We start from the raw sequence: 8,451 nt of genomic DNA, 5'->3' as shown, positions 1-8,451 counted from the left end.
CTGCTGAGATTGGAGTCAACTGAAATGGTATTTCTTTTCTGTCCTAATAGAAGAAATTTTATGTACCAGAATATACATCTAAATACAGAATTAACTAACTTAATATAATTTATACATAACCACAATCCCGAAGTGTCAGATCAATCAGAATGAATCGATTTCCATGATATAGGGGAAAGGACAATTAGTCAGACGGAAACTCATAAAATGATACAATGTATGTACGTGTTAACCATGTTAACGGTTATAGAACTACAATGTACTGCCTACCAAAAATCATGGGTTAATCTTTACCTGACCCAATCACAAAAAATAACACAACTTAATTGTTAATCAAAACTTCATTGGCAATTATACCACATCATCTTTTTTTTTAATGAAATTCTAGCTGTACTACATACATGTAATTACATGTATGATGCATTCAAATTTAAAATATATAGAAAGTAATTTCTGTCTGTGTGTTGGAAATGCTGTCTCATTGCCATACAAATGTACATGTAAAATGTATTATGTATGCACATGATGCATATGGTAATATAATGCTGTACATGTATATCTAACATCAGTTGCTAATCTTGCTAGATATAAGAATTTTTTATACTGTGGAAATATTCCATCACAAGTTTCCAAGTATACCATGTATACCAGTAGAAAATTAAATGCATATGAACATGTAATGTTAATGTACATATGTACAAAAGAGCAACTACATGATAAATGCAAGCAAAGAAAAATATCCAACATTTTTTGGTTCAAACATTCTGTGGATGTTACATTTGTACATTTGTACAGAGGTCTTGCTCAGTATTGAAGGCCAACATCAATATGACCAACAACTGAAATCAAAACACTTTATATTAAATGCTTTTGAACATTTTGTAAACCTGTATAGTCTGTGTTATGAAATGAGATTGAAATATAAACCATGACAAAATATGATTTTCTTGTTCTCTGGTGACTAATACATGTATATGACTAGTTGTTCTCTGATTGAGAGTTGTTTCATTGGCAATCATATGTCATGTATGTCATATTCTTACTTTTATAATTACATGTACATGTAACTACATAGGTGGTGCATCAGTGAATTGCATGCTTACATTTGTACATGTACAATGTACATGATGTAATTTGTATATGTCTGAAATGTACATATGATATCTGTAAGTTTTCTGGTAGGATTAATATCTATATTGAATTACTTTTTACATCGCTTTCCTGTAATTGCCATAAAAATAACAAAACACTCATAGAAGTCTTATAAATGAATATTTCAAAATTCCCCTTTACCATGTTTACAGTTCAACTGAATATCATATATGTCTATCTGTAGATCTCTCACTCGTCTTGGTTAGATATTGCAGATTTTTTAAAACATTTCATGAAAGAGACATAAAATTACATTTCTGACATCCGTGAAATACAATATTTTAACTGAAATCCTTTTTGAAACTCCTATTTTAAGACTATTCACAAATCTCCAAACGGCCTTTATTATGTATATTTGGTATTCCTTTTAACTGTCACATGTGTCAAGTAAAAACTCTTTAAGATGGTATACATCAACTTCAATAATGATGAAAAAGAAGTTAAATTGTCCAATTAATAATATTCCTCTCTATTTCAGCATCAATACACTAAATTCCAATTTATTTGGTTTTGAAACAGTCAATGCTTCTACTTAGTACGGTGCATTATGTAGAATTGCTGTCATTTTTCTATTTTTCATGGACATATTTGGTGGCTTTCTAGACAAATTTTAATCAGATCTTCCATAATGGCCATGATGAGTTATAAGTAACTTTTAACTGGTGTCTGACTGCAGGTCTTCATCCCTGAAATATGAAAATGCAAATATAATACAAGTACAATGTATATATCAAATGAAATTTTCAATATGAGAAAAGTAATCAAAAGTTAGTGCAAACATACTTCTTCAAAAAGTACTGTTAAAATGCTAACAAAATAATTCTCGTCCTTTTTTACCAGTAGTAATGTCTTCATTCAACATTTGAACAAAAAATAAATTTTCCAAACACATTTTAATAAGGCGCACTTTGTAATAAATATTTAAATATTATGTTGAACTTCATTATTTTGTATCTCCTTTTCCAAATGTGAACAATGACAGGAATACTTCAATATCAACATGATCAATATCAAGAATCCACAAGAAATTTTAGCTAGCAAGTTCAGAATATTATTATTATCATGGTTATAGGCATATCTGTGATGTCTGTGTAAATAAATATTACTGCTCGTACATATATATACAGACACTGAAGGACGCCTCCAGGTGCGGGAATTACATGTTGGTGACCTTCTGCTGTTTTTTTTTTTTTTATTTGGTCGGGTTGTTGTCTCTTTGACACATTCCCCATTTCCATTCTCAATTTTACTTCATTTTGAATTCAGAAATTATCATGATTTATATTAAGTACATAAATTATTGTATTGCAATTCTTGAAGAATGGAAAAAAAAGTGAATTTGTAGGATACTTATACAAGTGAATCTTATTTACTTGTACATGTTGTATGGGTAAACCAAAAAATGGCATAGTTATGTCCCTTACACATTCAGAATGTTTTACATTGTACTTGTTTTACATCCTTTTTTCTTGTATTCTTGAGATTTCTTTGCACTAATCGAATTTTAAATTGTGTACTCTCTGCAGATGTCTTTACCAATCATTTAAGTGTAATTTCATAGACAATGAAAATCCCATTTGTCTGTTATCTTCACAACACTGCTCATTTACAAGCCTCAAAGGAGCAATTTTTGAAGGCCTTGCACAAATATACAAGATCTTTGCTCAATCAATTTCTTTGATGGATTCATATAATGAGATGAAACATTGAACTTAAAATAAAAAAAAAATTTGAGCTAAACTGGGAAAAATCACCATGATCATTAAAGGCATGATTCACATCTCAAAACTTGAGGATTTGTTTTAGGATTGAAAGAAATGTTTACATGGTTTACTTGTACAAGTAAATTTTTCAGAAAATTAAGGCTAGATTATTCAAACATTATCTTTTTACTTATACGTGTTATGTGTATTTTTTTTTACTTCTTCAAGTAAATAAAATAAACTTGTACAAATACATGTATTACCCATGACTATGTATGTGTCTGTAATATTTAATTGAGCACTTGTTGTTTGTTGCTGTTTGTTTGTTTGTTTGTTTGTTCATTCACTTTTTTCTCACATAAATAAGGCCATTAGTTTTCTACTTCAACAGGTTTATTAATATTATGATTTGGCGCCTTTTAGAGAAGACAATGTGGCAGAATGTGTTTTTCTCATTGTTGAAGGCCATAAGGCCTAAATGATGACATATATATAGTTTTTAATTTCTGTTTAACTTGGGACCCTTCAGGTGAGTCGTCCCATTGTACATGTACAATAGTTAGATCATGTAGATAATTGCAGGATAAAACAATTTACCTGTCTATAATACATGTAATGAAGCTCTCCAAATTCAAACCAAACTTTATATTTCATCACAGCTTGAATGGCATACTGTAACCTCAATCCTGTTATTGTCAGGTGACCTAAAAGAAAAAGAGAATGTAATTATAAACTTTTTTTTAAAAATAAAGGAGCATGAAAAATTGAAAACAGCAGGTTCAATAATTTCATGCGTCCATAGCACTTTTCTGGCTGAGTCTGGATTGACCTTCATCAGGAACGCTCAAAGCCAAACATTTAAAATCCAAAGATGTACAAGTAGTGAATAAAATTACAGAGCTATATGTCATGTATGTCAAAAATAGTATGAACCTGTGTATACATCGTAACATGTATAATCATGATAATGAATCATATATTTTTTAAAATAAAGAAATCACTTTTGCCATACAATAGAAATACAATGTAGGAAGATGTGGTGTGAGTGCCAATGAGATAACTCTCTATCATGTCCATCCAAATAACAATTTATAAAAGTAAACCATTATACATGTAGGTCAATGTATGGCCTTCAACACGGAGCCTTGGCTCACATCAATAAACAAGCTATATAGGGCCCCAAAATTACAAGTGTAAAACCATTCAAACAGGAAAACAAACGGTCTAATCTATAAAAAAACAAGAAACGAGAGACACTTATAAATTACATAAACAAACGACAACTACTGTACATCAGATTCCTGACTTAGAACAGGTGCAAACATTTGCAGCGGGATTAAATGTTTTAATGACAATGTTTATATTAATGCAAATTAAATGAACCCAGGATATGCATGTTGCTAATTTTTGCTCGTCTTAATGTAATTTTTATGATAAACTAGAAGTGCTGAGAACACTGCTCACAATAGCCAGCCCCCTCCCCCACAAAAAATATAAAATACTATAAAACAAACAAGTGAATCTGTGAGCTACTGATCACTTTTGATACCCCCATACACTTTAAGAATTTTAAGGTACACAGGAATTTGTTGAGTGATCAGGCCTCTACATTAACATTTTTTCTAACTTGTCCCTTCGGACAAGTGGTAATAAAATCAGCTTGTCCGAACTCTTAACTTACTTGTCCGAATTCATAATTGAAAATCTAACATATTGATGATTTATGCAATAATAACACTTGGGCTTTGATTGTACCCAATAAAAGGAGCATTTTGTAATGTTATATGAATACCGCATCAAAATACATTTCATTATTTCAGAATGAAAGTTTTTTTGCAAGACTGTGTTCTCTGACTCAATGTCATTATCATTTGTCAATCATTAAATCATCATTTCTTCCCAAACCACTACGTTCCCCTATGGACCTATTCATTCTTTAGTAGTGGTATGGGTTAAACCAAGGATGTAAATACACCTGGCCACCTTGAACATGTATATGAGTAAACCTTTTTAATTTATTGATGATGTCAAAACAAGCTTTAACAATTTATTTTGATTTGTATATACATTGATATATGATCATGAAGTACATACACATTTCACTAAAAAATCTGCCTTTAGTTTTTAGATTTTTTTTTTTTTTTTTTTGTTTCATCTTAAATTTTTATATCATAGATCTTATCAAATAAAACCTCTTTTAATGTATTGTTATGCATAAAAGCAAAATCAAATGAAACATACTTTAATTTAATATTTTAAAGTTTAGGTAAAACTCCACATGGAGGTGCTCCTAATTCAAGGAAGCTTATACTAATTAGATACATTAACATTGGTTTCTTTCCCCTTACTTATATCCCCATGGTCAATGGCTGCCAGCATGTTCAATACTTAATCAGAGACATATTATACAAGTTTTATATGTCTCTAGTTCAATCAATGAATAATTATTTCATTAAGTATAATCAATAAAACAATCATTCATATTTGTGGGAATGTATAAGTCTTGAATTTGATCTATTTTTATCTGACCTTGATTTTTCACTTGTCCCATCGGACAAGTAGTATGGTGAATGTACTTGCCCGACACCTGTGTCCACTTGTCCCGGACAATCGGACAAACGTTAATGTCGAGCCCTGGTGATGAATATGAAAAAGCATCACACGGTATTGCTGACTCATATAAACCCTCAAACCAAATTTAAGAAGTCCATGTTATTTTCCTGAGAAAGATGCGACGAAAAAATATTCAATTCTGGAACAGACAGACAGACTGAATTTAATATACTGTCAAAATTGACCGTTTCTAAACAGGCTGTGGCCTTTTCCATTTAATAAATGATATGATTTGCATCCGTTCATGCTTGTACACAATTGTCTGTTATAACAGAATACACAGCTTTATTACAAGTGGTTTTTTTCCTGCCTCTTGGACATGAGGTCTCGCAATGAAAATTTTAAAAATACCATTATGGCTCGATTCTGTTTACTGGGGATATATATAGCTGAACACTGAACAGGGACACAGTTCAGATATTTGATATCATCCATGTACTCTAATTTTAGAGGGAAAGTGAATGCAGTGACTATTCAATTTTAATACTGATAATAATTATTATATATACTGTATAAAAATAATATGTCATGTACATGATGTATGTCAAAAGCACGAGAAGTTAAAGAGTATGACAGGAAACATGGAAAATAAAGAAGGGGAAACATGAAGCACACATCAAGTCATCCTACTAAACACGAAACATAGAAGATAAAACGTCTGAACACGAAAACAAGTTGGTGACCTTCTGCTATTGTCTGTTCTATGGTTGGGTTGCTATCTCTTTGACACATTTTAATACGAAAGACACCGAACATATGTTCTCATAGTTTATGACTTTATTCATTATAGGTTGAAAAATACACAGTGGCGGATCCAGGAATTTTCATAAGTGGGGGCCCACTGACTGACCTAAGAGGGGGGCCGCTTCAGTCACGCTTCAATGATTCCCTATATAAGCAACCAATTTTTTTCTCAAAAAGGGGGGGCCTGGGCCCCCTTCCCACCCTAAATCCGCCTCTGATACAGGCAAAGTTTAGATGTTTATGAAGTGTCCTATATTTTGACTTTAGTGGAACCTTATTATCTGATCTCTGCAGTGCACAAGCCATTCCCTCTGCATTTTAGTATATCATCGTGTAATGTGTTTTCGTACTAATAACAATTTTCACTGCTTACAGTTTTCACTGTTGAGTTTTTATTCCGGTGTTTACTCAAATTTTAAAAGCATGTCCTGTAGATTGATTTTAGGTATCTAGATTTTTTGTCAATGCTTACTACGATTTTTTACTGTTTCCGATTACTTTGCGATTTTTGTATGTCAAAAAAACGGCGTCATATGTTTTCGTATGAAATAAAAATTGGATCAGTACACGGACAGGAAATGACTACAAAATCCGGAAATTAATATTTTCTAAAGTCGTGGTTCTAATGATCGCTTGAATCATAAAAAAAGTTATTAAATACTTTTCAGTAATAAAAATTAATAGTAAATAGTTTTAGGTTGGTGAATTGTGTGCTGAAATTTTAAGATTTTGATTAATTTCAGATTGGCACCTGGTTTGTACAAAATACATTATTTTTTCTAAAATAAAATGCAGTTTTAAAAATTAAGGATTAAATATAAAAAGTCAAGACTGTTTTCATCTTCATGAATCAAGGATGTATAAAAAAAAATTATCATTGAAATATTGAATAATTAGATTTTGAACAACCGTTTTATATAAGAACCCTGCTAATTTTAACTCGCTGGTTTGTAATTAAAACGGCCCAAAAAAAACATGACAGTCATATGTCTTGAAGATCCGGTATCTGACTTGCAAAAAACATATCTGGACTTTATTTTAACCCTTCAGAATTTTTTTCCACAACTATTCTAGGGATGCATATTTTTGACATTAAATAAAAATGGCTAAATAGGTCAGTTTTATTTAATTTGTTCTAACCTCTTTAAAAAGCGACGTTGAATATGTTTTAAATATGTCAAGTTGTAGTGGTGTTGTTGTTCTAAATATAGAAACCGAAAAACACGCCACAATGTACGCATATGCAGCCGAAACCGACGAAATGTGGTTGATACGAAAACATATGACATACGAAAACATATGACACGACGATATATCTCTAGATTGTAATACCTGAAAGCGATAAATTACACCTAAGTCGTGTTTTGTCCAGACATTGGATCATATTGAATAAATTTTCCATTTGTTCTCATCAGTTTCTCCAACCAGGTCGTTATAATCTCAACTGACAAGTGCACGGCTACTTTAGTAATTTTCAATTAACCAACTTGCAAACTGCAAGCTTCGCAACTACATTGAATTTCCAAATAAGGTAAACAGGTGGGCGGAGCTTAAACTCCGCTTGCTATTTTTCTTTTGATAAATACAGCTTTCACTCAAATTATTTCCATTTCTTGATGTGAAAATACATTATAATATTAAAAAAGACACCATATGCCATATATTTCATTATTCATGCGATACGCGTACCTTACCTATTGCTACATTTGTTACTGTGTCTGCAACGTCAAAAGTCGCCCGCCATTACACATTCTGATCTAGATAGGGGAAATAACTCCTGCACTGTTTTTTTATTCGGTTTTGCGGGAAAACCACCTTAATGTCGCTGCGCTGTCGGAATCCCAATGGGAACCAATTGTGGCCCTCTTCTTGTCGACTTGTTTCTTTATTATTATGAGGCTGACTTCATACAGGAAGTTCTTAGGAAGAAAGATAAGAAATTAGCAATATTCTTTTAATTTACGTTCCGCTATAAAGATGATGTTCTCTCACTAAATAAAAGTGATATACGGAAAGTCTCGGTTCTGACGGTTGACAACGACTCTGACAGCAAAAACTGCAGGGGTCGTCTCAAAAAATTATTTAGTGGGGCACTTAATTCATAAGGAGTCCATGAACAAAGCATACTATCGCTCCGTCGACAATTAGAATCAAATTTTCAATCTAGAGTTTTTGTAATAGCAAATACACATGTAGATGAAGCCAGATACGTTTTTTTGATTTTGGATGAATTTGTTCC

General features: G+C 31.8%; 1 long non-coding RNA gene across 1 annotated transcript; it reads right to left on the bottom strand.

The window, feature by feature from the left end:
• Nucleotides 1-1,358: 1,358 nt before the first annotated feature.
• On the bottom strand, nucleotides 1,359-8,038 carry LOC134692910 (uncharacterized). The gene is made up of 3 exons (XR_010102290.1): nucleotides 7,907-8,038; nucleotides 3,453-3,559; nucleotides 1,359-1,838 (listed from the first exon to the last, which is right to left on the bottom strand). It is a non-coding gene; the product is annotated as an uncharacterized LOC134692910 (long non-coding RNA).
• Nucleotides 8,039-8,451: the final 413 nt, after the last annotated feature.

Source organism: Mytilus trossulus, chromosome 12, assembly GCF_036588685.1.
Source record: "Mytilus trossulus isolate FHL-02 chromosome 12, PNRI_Mtr1.1.1.hap1, whole genome shotgun sequence".
In the NCBI taxonomy this organism is placed as follows: Eukaryota; Metazoa; Mollusca; class Bivalvia; order Mytilida; family Mytilidae; genus Mytilus; species Mytilus trossulus.
The sequence above is the reverse complement of the archived record's forward strand: the minus strand, read 5'-3'. Positions and strand labels throughout refer to the sequence as shown.